Here is a 16,188-nt window from a genome sequence, read left to right on the forward strand (position 1 = left end):
TTGTGTCTGACTCTTTGCAACCCCATGGACTACAGCCCACCAAGCTCCTCTGTCTATGGGCATTCTCCAGGCAAGAATACTGGAGTGGGTTGCCATTTGCTTTTCCAGGGGATCTTCCCAACCCAGGGATCAAACCCAGGTCTCCTGCATTGCAGGTGGATTCTTTACCATCTGAACCACCAGGAAAGCCACTTGAGAGATGGGCTTCTCTTACTATTACCATGCCTTCGGATTGAGTTCAGTGGAAACTTACAACAACCAAATCCAGGCAGGACTCATAAACTCTTCAGGAATGAAGTTTTGTGTTACCCAATGTGGCAAAGAAACATAACCTAGCTGAAGACAAGTGGAACATAGAATGAATAGTGGAAGGGGGTAGTGATAAGCAACAGTTGCTGCTGCTGCTAAGTTGCTTCAGTCGTGTCCAACTCTGTGCGACCCCATAGATGGCAGCCCATCAGGCTCCCCCATCCCTGGGATTCTTCAAGCAAGAACACTGGAGTGGGTTGCCATTTCTTTCTCCAATGCATGAAAGTGAAAAGGGAAAATGAATTCGCTCAGTCCTGTCCGACTCTTTGCGACCCCATGGACTGCAGTCTACCAGGCTCCTCTGTCCGTGGGATTTTCCAAGCAAGAGTACTGGAGTGGGGTGCCATCAGCCTTCTCCGAAGCAACAGTTACTAGTTACAAAAGCAAATAGTGTAATTTTTAGGAGTGTTCTTCCTTATTTTGTTGTGAATATGTTTGCATGTGTGTGTATAGCAAATATCTTTGTTTTCTTCTCTTTTATTTCATCATGTAACATAAGATGTATTATCAGTATAGTATTTAAGTATTGTTAACTTTATATCATCACTCCAGTACTCTTGCCTGGAAAATCCCATGGATGGAGAAGCCTGGTAGGCTGCAGTCCATGGGGTCGCTGAGAGTCGGACACAACTCAGTGACTTCAATTTCACTTTTCACTTTCATGCATTGGAGAAGGAAATGGCAACCCACTCCACTGTTCTTGCCTGGAGAATCCCAGGGACAGCGAAGCCTGGTAGGCTGCCGTCTATGGGGTCGCACAGAGTCGGACACGACTGAAGCGACTTAGCAGCAGCAGTAGCAGCAGCAACTTTATATCATAGTATTTAAGGTATGGAATATCAAGGAGAAGAGTAAACACAACTCAAAGGCTTTACCTCCTCTTCTAGAGAAGGGGTTACTGGGTTTCTGGTTACATGCAAGCAAAGTGAAAGTGAAGGTCGCTCAGTCATGTCCAGCTCTTTGCGACCCCATGGACTATACAGTCCATGGAATTCTCCAGGCCAGAATACTGAAGTGGATAGCCTTTCCCTTCTCCAGGGGATCTTCCCAACCCAGGGATAAAACAGGGGGTCTCCTGCATTGCAGGCAGATTCTTTACCAGCTGAGCCACAAGAGTTACATTCAGGATAGTTGTATAATAGTAGGTGGAATTCTGATGGTGTTATTGTCTTTATTTGGAGATTAAGCACAGTTAAGAAGCTATACATGGGTTCCATGTCTATAAGAAGTGGACTTGTATTTGAAAAGAATATTTTGACATATGAGTTTTATGGGCCCTCATCATTCATACTATAGCATATAAAAATAAATCATACACACACACAGCTAATTCTTGACATGAGTTTGAACCTGGCAGGTCCACTTATATGAGAATTTTTTTCAATAAATATTACAGTACTACACAATTGGCCATTGGTTGAATCTGCAAAGGTGGAATCATAGATTTGGAGGGCCAACTGGTTATGGTAATTGAGCACTGGTGGAGTTTGGTATCCACAATAGGTCCTGCGGCCAACGCCTTTTGGATACTGAGGAATGACTTTGCATTCTTCACATCAGTTATAAATATGTGTGTGTGTGTGTGTGTGTGTGTGCGTGTGTGCGCATGTACACATACAATTGGATTTGTTTCTCTGGAGAAGTTTGACTAATGCAAATGACCACTGAGAAGGAGATCTCTGATTGAGAAGCAGACCAAGTAGAAGGTGGTGAAAGCCAAGGAGAGAGACCTCAGAAGAAAACAAATCTATTGACCCCTTGATGTTGACTTCTGGCCTCCAGAATTGTGAGACAATAAACGTGCTAAGTTACACATTCTGTATTATTTCATTATGGCAACCCTGCTGCTGCTGCTGCTAAGTCGCTTCAGTCATGTCCGACTCTGTGTGACCCCATAGACGGCAGCCCATCAGGCTCCCCGTCCCTGGGATTATCCAGGCAAGAACACTGGAGTGGGTTGCCATTTCCTTCTCCAATGCATGAAAGTGAAAAGTGAAAGTGAAGTCGCTCAGTCATGTCCGACTCTAGCGACCCCATGGACTGCAGCCCACCAGGCTTCTCCGTCCATGGGATTTTCCAGGCAAGAGTACTGGAGTGGGGTGCCCTAGTAAAATAAAATACAGGTTTTCACTGTCATAAAAATAACAAAAAATCCAGACCTGAGTTGAAACACAAAATATGTGGAAGAATGCAGAGTGAGTAATAAATAACTTTCCCAGTCAATGGTAGGTCCCTTCTTTTCTTCCACTCTTCTAATTTCCCAAGCACTATAAGAGAGCTTTTTGAGTTAAGTGGACCTATTGTACATTCACACTTGAGACCATTTCCCCAAATGGACTGAATATATGGGTACCATACCACAATGAAGAGAATGTCTAAATAAGGCTATTCCTGATTGTTTCACACATCACACATATTATATTAGATTTATATTGCATATAACAAATTGCCACCAATTTAATGACTTCAAACAATGTTCATCTGTCATCTCAGTGTTTCTGTAGGTCAGAGGTCCAAAGACTGGTTAATTGTGCCTTCAGATAAAGATCTACTAATGCTGAAATCAAAGATTTGCTCAGGTTTGCACTTCCATCTAGAGCTTGGAATCCTCTTCCAAACCCATTCAGACTGCTGGAAAAATTCAGTTTCTTATGTTTGTTAGACTGTGACACTGTTTTCATGCTAGATAATGGCCAAAGGTTACTCTAAACAATTAGAGTCTTTCTTCAAGTCCTTGACACACTGGTCCCCTCATCTTCAGGGCGAGCAATGTAAAATGCTTCTACTATAGTATTTGACTTTAGGCAGGCTCCAGTCTCTTTGACAGGTTTACCTGGTGGTGTTAATAAAACCAGACAGTCTCTCTTTTCCAAGATATAAAAATATGCTTGCTCTAGATAGTATATTAGAAACCAGAGGTATCACTTTGCCAACAAAGATCCAGATAGTCAAAGCTATGGTTTTTCCAATAGTCACGTATGGATGGGTGAGTTGGATCATAAAGAAGGCTGAAGGCCAAAGAATTGATGCTTTTGAACAGTGGTACTTGAGAAGATACTTGAGAGTCCTTTGGATGGCAAGGAGATCAAACAAATCAATTCTAAAGGAAATCAACCATGAATATCCATTGGAAGAACTGATACTGAAGTGGAAGTTCCAATACTTTGACCACCTATGATGCTGACTCATAGAAAAAGATCTTGATGTTGGGAAAGATTGAGGGCAAGAGGAGAAAGGTATGACAAAGAATAAAATGGTTGGATGGCATCACTGAATTCATGGACATGAGTTTGACAAAACTAAGTTTGGTAGTGAAGGACAGGGAAGCCTGGTGTGCTGCAGTCCATGGGATCACAAAGAGTCGGACATGACTGAGCAACTGAACAACAAACAAACAAAATCTCTCTTTTAACTGACTCAAAGTCAACTTATTGGAAGTCTAATCACAAGATAAATATTGCATCATATTTACAAGGGGAGAGGATTTTAAAAGGCGTATACATCAGATGTTGAAAATCTTTGGGGCCATCTCAGGCTTCTGTTTACATATACATAATATGGATAAACCATATCCTAGTGGTTAAAAACATGAATTTTAGAGCTGGACATCCTGAGTTCAAACCCAATTATATTAGCCAGGACATGGAAGCAACCTAGATGCCCATCAGCAGATGAATGGATAAGAAAGCTGTGGTACATATACACAATGGAGTATTACTCAGCCATTAAAAAGAATACATTTGAATCAGTTCTAATGAGATGGATGAAACTGGAACCTATTATACAGAGTGAAGTAAGCCAGAAAGAAAAATACCAATACAGTATACTAACGCATATATATGGAATTTAGAAAGATGGTAACAATAACCCTGTGTACAAGACAGCAAAAGAGACACTGAAGTATAGATCAGTCTTATGGACTCTGTGGGAGAGGGAAAGGGTGGGGAGATTTGGGAGAATGGCATTGAAACATGTATAATATCATGTATGAAACGAGTCGCCAGTTCAGGTTCGATGCACAATACTGGATGCTTGGGGCTGGTGCACTGGGATGACCCAGAGGGAGGGTATGGGGAGGGAGGAGGGTTCAGGATGGGGAACACAGGTATACCTGTGGCGGATTTATTTTGATATTTGGCAAAACTAATACAATATTGTAAAGTTTAAAAATAAAATAAAAAAAAATTAACTACGTAATCTTGTGCATTCCCTGTAGCTCAGATGTAAAGAATCTGCCTGCAGTGCAGGAGGCCAGGTTCAATCCCTGGATCAGGAAGATCCCCCAGAGAAGGGAATGTCAACCCATCACACTATTCTTGTCTGGAGAATTTCATGGACAGACTATGCAGTTGCAAAGAGCTGGACACAACTAAGCAAATTTCATTCATCATTGCAATCTTGTGCAAGTTACTTAAATTCCATGTGCTGTTGTTTCCCTCATAAGTAATATACATGGTTTACAAGTTCACAATTCCCTACTCACCAATTTCTTCACCAGTGCTGTGATTGCCCTACCTAACTGCCAATTCAGATTTTCTAATATGTTTGCTAAGTTTAATAATTGTTTCTCAAGTTATGTCTGGAGTTATTTACATTATGATGGGTTATGGATTTTCTAGCAGTTATCTACATATGTGAGAGTTGGACTGTAAAGAAGGCTGAGGGGTGAAGAATTGATGTTTTCAAAATATGATACTGGAGAAGATTCTTGAGAGTCCCTTGGACTGCAAGATCAAACCAGTCAATCCTAAGGGAAACCAACCCTAAATATTCATTAGAAGGACTGATGCTGAAGCTGAAGCTCTAATATTTGGCCACCTTATGCAAAGAACAAACTCATTGGAAAAGACTGTGATACTGGGAAAGATCAAAGGCAAAAGGAGAAGGGGACAGCAGAGGATAAGATGGTTGGATGGCATCATTGACTCCATGGACATAAATTTGAGCAAAGTCCAGGAGATAATGAAGGACAGGAAGCCTGGTGTGCTGCAGTTCATTGGGTTGCAAGGAGTCAGACAGCACTTAGCCACTGAACAACAATAACAAAGGCTAGAAAATGGCAGCTAAAAGCCAAAAAAAACCCCGTAAAATAATCAAAAAGAATATGCCTTTCATGTTCTAATCTGATAAGTGATCTGGACAATATTTTGAAAGAATTCTTCATTCAGGTATTAATAATAGTGCTTGAGTCCATATTATTCACAGTAAAAGTTAGAAGCTATGGTTTCTTAATATAATTTGATACACATTATCAAAACACAACATTAGGAGTGCAAACATGCTGTTGGAAATGAAGAAATTGGAAATCAAAGCATTTAGTTTCTAAAGTCAGTTCCCCATGTAACTTTTCTGTGAAATTGTGAAAATCTGTAAACTACTATTGGATTCTTCACAGCAATTCAACAACAACAAAATAGTGAACAGAGATCAAAGACTCTTTCAGTTATAAAGTCTCTATTTTATGAGTAAAATGTAATACCAATATTAGCTTCATTGGGTAAATTTGTAAGAAATAGTAATTATTGGTTTTTTTTTTTTTCATTTTCAATCCATAAACCCACAAAATCCAGAGCAAACTCCTTTTATAATGGATAATCATCTCATTGGAGTTTATTTTTTTCCTTTTTAAAATTTTATTTTTTGCAATTTTAAAGGTTACTTTGTTCAGTTATTTAAAATTTTTGTCCATATTTCCCATGTTGTACAATAAATAATCCTTATGCTCTGTCTCACACCCAGTATATCTCAAATCTTCTTTATCCATTCATCTGTTGATGGATCGTTTAAAACAGCTTTCATATCCATTATCTCATTTCATCTTACACACACTACAGTATTCTTGCCTGGAGAATCCCCATGGAGTCCCCTGCAGACTGGCAGGCTGCAGTCCATGGGTCGCAAAATGTCAGACACGACTGAATGACTAACCACAGCACAGCATACACCACAAACACACGGAATGTGGTGAATAGAACTGGTATTAGCCCTACTTAAGCAGTCCAATGGATCACAAAGAGTCAGACATGACTGAGGGACTAAACTGAAGTATTATCTTTACTTTGTAGATGGAATAAGGATGATTCAGATAAGTAAGTTTCAAAAAGACACAGTTAAAAGTGTTAGTGCCATGACTAAAATTTAAATTTCAGTGTTTGCTTTTTTCAGCACACCAAAACACTATTTTCATCTGATTTGCACTTTAAGGGGACATAGTTTAATACTTCTATGCTTTAATCTTTAAAGAAAATAAGACAAGAATCATAACACAGTTGTTATAAGGCACAAACGGCAAAATATTGCACACTGTGCTTTCCATTTCAGTGATTTTTAAAATCATAGATTTGGCAGTCAACGAGTAGATATTGTGTTTCCAAGACAATAGATTAACAATGTACAATGCTAGGTTAAGACAAAATTTCTATGTCTCATTAAGCATTTGTACTTGGGGGATATCAATGAAAAAACAAAACAAAACTATTATCATTTCTTTACATTTTTGTCTGAATAATATTGGAAGTCTTGTGCAGTCACCTAATATGCAAGATATCTTATGAAAATAGGTATCTAAAATCACTAGACATTCTACAATGAGATAAAATTCTTAAAATTAAGTGAATAAAGAGTGATAGGGTCCAACATTTGAATAAAGTTGAAAAACTATTTTAAAGTAGATAATTGTGCTTTTTACTCCATTCAACTATTTCCTTATGTCTTCCTTGATGGGAGTTAATTCAAAAAATCTGCCTGAGTATATTTAAATCTTGAGCTTATAAAAAATTATCAGACATAGAGATGATTCAAGAGAATATCTTTAAGAAATAAAATATATTGTTTGCAGAGAAGAATTATATTTACCTGTGGCACAGATAAAAAGTTAAATTTTATCAATCTTGTCAGACAATTCAGGTTAATGCAGAACCAAATATAAATTGAGTTTTCTTTTTGTCCAAATGTAAGGCTTACTTAAAGATGAAAGTGAAAAATAATGCAAATTTGGAACCTTAAGTGTTACTACCTAAACATTTTCAAAGTGTGAGTAAATATAGTTATTTGATAAACACAAAAAGTATATTTTAAGGACTGGTTTACTGAGATATTGATTACAATGTAATAATTTCTAAAAAAATTTGGTTTTATACTAACTTGGAATAACTCTAACGATCTCAGCCTTTGTGCTGTAAACTCTTTACTTTTTCCTTTAAGAAATATGAAATAGCTAAGTTTCAGAGGTGCCTCTGTGTTGATACTGAGGCTAATAGGCTATAGGCTAAAAGTAATAGTTGATACTATAGCCTAAAAGTAATAGCCTATAGGTAAAAATAGTTGATGGTAAGATAATTGAGCAGCATATCCCCTCTTATATCATCCCTAATTATCATATTATTCATATATGAGAGATAATTTCCAACATCATTGCTAACTAAGGCTTAACATGGTGATCAAACCTATGATATTTTATGTTGTTTCTTATAATCTATGATTATTTCTTATATTATATGGGCTATCTTCTCAGATAACCTTATGATTTTATTTATAAAAGTTCAAAAAGAGACAAATAGTTGCAGTGTAGTAAAATCACCAAACTATAACTTCAGTATTAACTACATGAATTATGAGGAACATTTCTAAACAGAAGGAAAAAAAACTGAGAATTTATCAAGCTGTCCCACTGATTACTTATGTGATTTGGGACAAATACTTTAACTTCTGTGTTCTTTCATCTCCATCTGTTAATTTATATTCCATGAAGCATTTTTATGTCTTAGATATTTGCAAGGTAAAGTAATGTTAAAAAGGGAAAAAAAGAAAGTGTCATCTGGAAAATGAGGATAATGATATAGTAATTGTCAGTTAAACAGTTTGAATTTTTGGAAGAAAAATATGAAGCAATTTGAAGCATTATTATTTAATGAAAGCAGCTATTCTGTTACTCACATTCACATGAACATAATGGTATAAATTATAAATGAATCTTTCTACTTTGGAAAGAAAATGGGAGGTAGAAAATTGTCATTCAGAAACAACCTGATATGTGAAAAGTAAAGAACCTAGCATTATCTACTGGTTTAATAGCAGATCAACCTAAGGGTGAAATATCTTTCGTCCAATAATAAAAACAAAGGTTTTTATATTCATCTTTTTGGCCTACTGCTATCTTTTCACTGTTAATGTAAATTTTAATGCAAAGTACTTCATCCATAGTTTGGTTGTCTCCTGTCTTGAAATAGCTCAGCTTTCTTTGCGTTTTCACTTAGGCTTTCTTGTCTCTCCTTGCTATTCTTTGGAACTCTGCATTCAGATGGTATATTTTTCCTTTTCTCCTTTGCCTTTCTCTTCTCTCTCTCTTTTTTTTTTTTTTTTCTCTTCTCTTCTTTTCTCAGCTATTTGTAAGGCCTCCTCAGACAACCATTTTGTCTTTTGCATTTCTTTTTGATGGGGATGGCTTTGATGACCACCTCCTGTACAATGTTATGGGCCTATGTCCAAGTTTTTCAGGCACTCTATCAGATCTAATCCCTTGAATCTATTGGTCACTTCCACTGTGTAATTGTAAGGAATTTGATTTAGGTCATACCTGAATGGTATATTCAAGCTGGTTTTATAAAAGGCAGAGGAACCAGAGATCAAATTGCTAACATCTGCTGGATCATGGAAAAAGCAAGAGAGTTCCAGGAAAACATCTATTTCTGCTGTATTGACTATGCCAGAGCCTTTGACTGTGTGGATCACAATAAACTGTGGAAAATTCTGAAAGAGATGGGCAGAATATACACAGATGTATAGAACAGTCTTTTGGACTCTATGGGAGAGGGAGAGGGGGATAATTTGGGAGAATGGCATTGAAACATGTATAATATCATATAAGAAATGAATCACCAGTCCAGGTTCGATGCAGGATACAGGAAGCTTTTCATCACAGGGGATTGAAATGCAAAAGTAGGAAGTCAAGAGATACCTGGAGTATCAGGCAAGTTTGGCCTTAGAATACAAAATGAAGCAGGGCAAAACCTTACAGTTTTGCCATCACCAGATGGTCAATACCAAAACCAGATTGATTTATCCTTTGAAGCCAAAGATGTAGAAGAATATACAGTCAGTGGAAACAAGATCAGGAGATGACTGTGGCTCAGATCATGAACTCTTTTTTGCAAAATACAGACTTGTGCACTGGGATGACCCAGAGGGATGGTATGGGGAGGGAGGTGGGAGGGGGGTTTAGGATGGGGAACACGTGTACACCCGTGGCAGATTCATGTTGATGTATATCAAAACCAATACAATATTGTAAAGCAATTAGCCTCTAATTAAAATACATTAATTTAAATTAAAAAAAGAGAGATGTGAATACGAGAACACCTGATCTGCCTCTTGAGAAACCTGTATGCAGGTCAGGAAGCAACAGTTAGAACTGGACATGGAACAACATACTGGTTCCAAATAGGAAAAGGAGGATGTCAAGGCTGTATATTGTCACCCTGATTATTTAACTTCTATGCAGAGTACATCATGAGAAACTCTGGGCTGGATGAAGCACAAGCTGGAATCAAGATTGCTAGGAGAAATAATAACCTCAGATATGCAGGTGACACCACCTTATGGCAGAAAGTGAAGAGAAATTAAAAAGCCTCTTGATGAAAGTGGCGTGCTGCAATTCATGGGGTCGCAAAGAGTTGGACATGACTGAGTGACTGAACTGAACTGAACTGACCTGAATGGCCTAGTGGTTTTCCCTACTTTTTCAAGTCTGTATTTTGCAAAAAAGAGTTCATGATCTGAGCCACAGTCATCTCCTGATCTTGTTTCCACTGACTGTATATTCTTCTACATCTTTGGCTTCAAAGGATAAAATCAATCTGGTTTTGGTATTGACCATCTGGTGATGTCCATATGTAGAGTTATCTTTTGTGTTGTTGGAAGATGGTTTTTGTTATTACCAGTGTCTTCTCTTGGCAAAACTGTTAGCTTTTGCCCTGCTTCATTTTGTATTCTAAGGCCAAACTTGCCTGATACTCCAGGTATCTCTTGACTTCCTACTTTTGCATTTCAATCCCCTATGATGAAAAGGACTTCCCCCCCTGCCCCCCCCCCCGCAAAGTTAGTTCTAAAAGGTGTTGTGGGTCTTCATAGAATGGTCAACTTCAGCATCTTCAGCATTAGTGGTTGGGGCATAGACTTGGATTACTGTGGTACTGAATGGTTTGCCTTTTAATTGAACAGAGATCATTCTGTCACTTTTGAGATTGCACCTAAGTACTGCATTTTGGAATCTTTTCCTGACTATGAGGGCTATTCCATTTCTTCTAAGGGATTCTTGCCCACAATAGTAGATATAATGGTCATCTGAATTAAATTCACCCATTCTGGTCCATTTTAGTTCAATGATTCCTAAAATGTTGTTCACTCTTACCATCTCCTGTTTGACCACTTCCAATTCACCTTGATTCATTGACCTAACGTTCCAGGTTCCTATGCAATATTGTTCTTTACAGCATCGGACTTTTCTTTCACCATTATACACATCCACATCTGGGCACTGTTTTTGCTTTAGCTCCATTTCTTCATTCCTTCTGGAGCTATTTCTCCACTCTTCTGTAAGTATATTAGGCACCTACTGACCTGGGGAAGCCATTTTTTAGTGTCCTATCTCTTTGCCTTTTTATACTGTTCATGGGGTTCTCAAGGCAAGAATACTGAAGTAGTTTGCCATTCCCTTCTCCAATGGACCATGTTTTTTCAGAACTCTCCACCATAACCTGCCCACTTGGCCTGGCCCCATATGTCATGTTCATTGAGTTAGATAAGCTTGTGGTCCATGTGATCAGCTTGATTAGTTTTCTGTGATTGTGGTTTTCAGTCTGTGTGCCCTCTGATGGAGAAAGATAAGAGGCTTATAGAATCTTCCTCATGGAGAGATGACTAAGGGAGAAACTGGGAGGTGTAGGAAAGCCTACGCTCAGTAAATCTTTAATCCATTTTTCTGCTAATGGCTAGGGCTGTGACTCTCCCTGTAGTTTGACCTGAGGCCAAACTACAGTAATGGTAATGACTGTAATGGTGACCACTTCAAAAGATCTTATGCCAGCATGCTGAGGCTCCCAGGACTATTGCAGCCAGTGCCCCAGACTCCATTATAGGCCACTATTGACCCACACCTTAACCAAAGACTCCTGGACACTCACAGGCAAGTCTGGCTCAGTCTCTTTTGGGGTCACTGCTCCTTTCTCCTGGGTCCTGGTGCACACAAAATTTTGTTTGTGCCCTCCAATAGTCTTTTTCCCCAGTTTTGTGGAAGCTGTTTAATCAAATCCCACTGGTCTTCAAAGTCAGATTCCCTGGGGCTTCTCAGTCCTTTTGCCAGCTCCCCAGGTTGGGAAATCTTTTGTGGGTCCTAGAAATTTTGCAACAGTGTGAGAACTTCTTTGATTTAATTGTTCTCCAATTTGTGGGTTGCCTGCTTTGCAGCTCTATAGTGTAGCTAATGTCAAACTCCTCCAAGAGGATATATGCCATACACCATGCCTTCCAGGTCTGCTGCAGCCAGAGCTCCTGTTGATGAGGCAGGTCACTACTGACCCATGCCACCACAGGAGACACCCAAACATTCAAAGACAGATCTGGCTCAGTCTCTTGTGGGGTATCACTGCTCCTTTCCCTCTGTTCTGGTGCACACAAGGTTTTGTGTGCACCCTCCAAGTATCTCTGGTGGGCCTAAAATTTTATTTTAAATGTGATTGCATCCTCCTACCAACTTACTGGGGCTTCTCCTTTTCCTTGGATGTGAGGTATGTTTTTTGGTGGGACCCAACATTCTCCTGTTGATGGTGTTCAGCAGCTGGTTGTGATTTTGGTGTTTTCATAGGAGAAGATGAGCACACATCCTTCTACTCTGCCATCTTAAGTCAAGTCTCTGAGAAATGTTAATGGTTTGTAAGAATTAAGGTAATATATGCATTTTATTCATTCTTTTAAATAAAGCATTGCTATGTGTAAAGAAAGATGTATATTTTTATGAAATCAAGTTAGGCGCAATGAGTCATTTGCAATGGGCATATGACATTAGTCATCCTCTTGAAAATACATGTAATAAAATGTTTAGGTGAAAATAAATGAAATAAAATATCCTATGCATTTTTTAATCCATCTCAATTTTCCTAGAGAAGGTGATAGTTATATTATGTATAAATTACTCATGAGAACAATATACTCTTAGCTGCCCATGTATTCAGAGTAAAACATAACATTTTAGTTTTAAAATTGTTTAGAGAATGTTCTACAATAGGATAAAAAATTATAACAACATACAAGAAATGTAAATAATATTTATTATTTTGCATATTTATCTTCTGTTTTAGATTAAAATTGTAAATATAATTCCATTTCATACAAAAAGTTGGATAAGGAAATTTTTAATATTTCAAACTATATAAAATTGTATACTATTTCAATATATTTTTAAATGAGATTTTATTCTGAAAGAATTAAAATGACCCCATCTGTGCATTTGTAAATCAATAACCATCAAATCAAATGTACCACCATTAAATGGTAATATAAGTCTATCGTGGGGACTGTGAATAAGTTTGACCCAATCTTGTATTACAAAAGTTCAAGATGTTACAGTTTGTAAAGCTTCTCATTAAAGAGAGTGAAAAAACACAAATGCAAATAATACAGTCTAAAGCTTTAATGATGTCTGTCAAAGAGATATTTTATTAGAATCCTGCTTCAAATTCAATTTAGAATGGTAGATTGTAAACAGCATGAAAGAATTATATTGAAAATAACATATATTGAAGATCAACCAAGATGGTAGAGTAAAAGGATATAGAACTTAAGTTACCCCCCATGAATGCATCAAAATTATATTTATATGTGTAACAGTTATCACTGAAAACTAACTGGAAACTCAATACAGCCAAAGTTGTAGGAAAGATACACAAGTAATTGGATAAGAAGGGAAGAAAAGCAGTCAGGTCAGGACCTGTATCTTTGGGAGAGTACTAGGGGAAAAGGGAGAATAAGTAAAAAGACACCACCCTGGGGAGTAAGTAGTGAGAGCCACATAGTGAATTCCACAATCATGATGTCCAGCTCAGTGGAGATGAACCTTCTTGGTTAGCCTGTGTGGCAGGGCAGAAAGAGGTCTGCTCTAGCAACTGCTGGGTTTGCCATGACTGCCTTAATGAGAGACCTAACCCAAGCTGAGTTATAGCTCTGGCCCTGCTCACTCTACATCACATCATGACACTGTATAGGGTGGCCACAATCTGAAAGAAAATTTGATCTTGGGATGCAGAGGTGGTCCAATCTCAGGGTGAAGTCTGAACGGGGTTGCAGTGGGTATTCTTGGTGCTTACTCAAACAAGACCCCACCACTCCACCCCAGGTCCTGCAAATATGTACCAAGAGTCCATGTGTGCCCTGTCAACTCTACAGTGTGTCTCCACAAAGGGATGGGGGTGGTGGAGGCTGGGGGCAGGGATGGACTATGAGAGACAAAGGGGACCTGACCTGAGGCTGCATCTAAGCAGAGCAAGGGAAACAAACATGAGCACCTGCACAGGCAGTGCATCAGAGAGAGCTCAGAACTCTGTCTACTGTCAACAGGAACAGAGAGTCAACACAGGTCCTACTTGCTTCAGGACTCCTCTCTCTGTTGCAAGAGTCCCAGTTCAGGGAAAGGGGAAAACATATACTTCAAGGAAACAGAGAACCCCAAGCCCAAGCTCAGAGCTTCTGCTCTACCAACTTGCCTAGACCCTATCCCCAGTAGGGTGCTGATGGTCACTGAAAGGATAGGAAGTCTTGCCTCACAAGCACCTCCTGCTCTAGTTGTTCCATCTCCAGCCTCACTGCTTGCAAGGTGATATTTGCTGACACATCCTAAGGAAAGATTTAACTTGCATCCATGTCAAATCCAGCTCTCCCACCAAAAGTATTGGGCACACCCGGACTGTACAGGAGCTCCCATATAGGGTCACTATGTCAAAACTGTAAACTGAAGGTAATTGTTTCATCTAACTTTAGAGAGGTGGAGAAAATTAAGCAAAATGAAAATACATAAATATTAACATGGAAGTAAACAATTAACTGGGTAAATAATTCAAAGCATTGATTATAAAAATGGTAAGTACATGAGTGAGAAGAATTGATCCACACAGTGTTAATTTTAATAAAAATTTAGAAAATATTTTAAAAAGATCCAATCAGAAATAAAGAATTAAATAGCTGAAATAAACACACAAGAAGGAATGAACAGCACACTAAGTGATAGAGAAGAACACATAAAATATCTGTAAAACAGAAAAATGGAAGCCATCCAATCAGAATAACAAAAAGAAAAGTTAATTAAAAAATATGGAAAACAGTATAAGAGACCTCTGGGATAATATTAAGTGTGCCAGCATTTGCGTTATAGGAGTGCCAGATGGAGAAAAGAGAGAAATGGTTCACAAATTCATTTGAGGAAATTATGGCTGAAAACCACCCAAACTTGAAGAGGGAAACAAGTCTCCAAGTATAGGAAGTATACAAGGTCACAAATAAGATGAACCCAAACAGATCCAAAATAAGAGATAGACAGCAGCCCACCAGGCTCCCCCATCCCTGGGATTCTCCAGGTGAGAACACTGGAATGGTTGCCATTTCCTTCTCCAATGCATGAAAGTGAAAAGTGAAAGTGAAGTTGGTCAATCGTGTCCGACTCTTAGCGACCCCATGGACTGCAGCCTACCAGGCTCCTCCGTCCATGGGATTTTCCAGGCAAGAGTACTGGAGTGGGGTGCTATTGCCTTCTCTGAATCATTAAAATGGCAAAAAGTTAAAGATAAAGAGAAAACTTTAAAGATAGCAAGAGGAAAAAAAAAACAAAAAACCGTCATATTAAAGCAAATACTCATAAGGCCATCAACAAATTTCTTTGCAAAAAAATTGCAGGCCAGATTGGAGTTGCACAATATATTCAAAGTATACTAAAAGAGGAAAAACAGCAAGATAATCTACCCAGAAAGTTTATTAATTAGAATCATAGGTAAAATGAAGAACCTCTCAGATAAGCAACAACTGAAAGAGCTCATCAGCCCCAAAATAAATGTTAAAGGGTCTTCTGCAAGAGGGAAAAGAAGGAGCAGTAGAAAAGGGCTAATCCAACTAGGAAAGGCAAATATATAGAAATAAATGAGGATCAATCACTTAAATCAGCCAGTAATAAAAGATTTGTAAAAGCAACTGTAGTTAACAATACAAAATTAAAGAATACACATGAAAATGTAAAATATGACATCAAAAACACAAAATGTAGGGAAGGGGAATAAAAAGTGTAGATTTCTTAGGTCTACATTTAAACAGTTTAAAACAAGTAGTTATAGATCCACATATATGAAACATACGGTTACCACAAATCAAAACCAATAATACACAAAAACTTAAAAGAAAAGAAGACACATATACTACTGAAGAGATTTATCACACCACAAGGGAAGAAATGGAAAGAGAAGAACCATGAAAACAACTGGAAAATAAGTAATAAAATGTCAATATGTACACACCTATGAGTTATTACTTTGCCTGTCAATGGACTAAATGCTCCAATTAATAGATATGGTGTGGCTTATTTGACCAAAAAAAAAAAAAAATCCTTCTATACCCTGCCCATAAGAGACTTATTTCAGACCTAAAGACACACACAAACTGAAAGTGAAGGAAAGGAAAAATATTTCATCCAAACACACAAAAAACAGTAAAGTCTGCATATTAATACTCATATCAGGTATAACAGATTTTAAGACAAAGTTTATAATAAATGACAAAGAAGGGCATGATTCAGTGATAATGGAATCAATAAAAGAGAATTTTATGCTTCAGTTCAGTTCAGTTCAG

The sequence above is a fragment of the Bos indicus genome, chromosome 1 (assembly GCF_029378745.1).
Source record: "Bos indicus isolate NIAB-ARS_2022 breed Sahiwal x Tharparkar chromosome 1, NIAB-ARS_B.indTharparkar_mat_pri_1.0, whole genome shotgun sequence".
Classification (NCBI taxonomy): Eukaryota; Metazoa; Chordata; class Mammalia; order Artiodactyla; family Bovidae; genus Bos; species Bos indicus.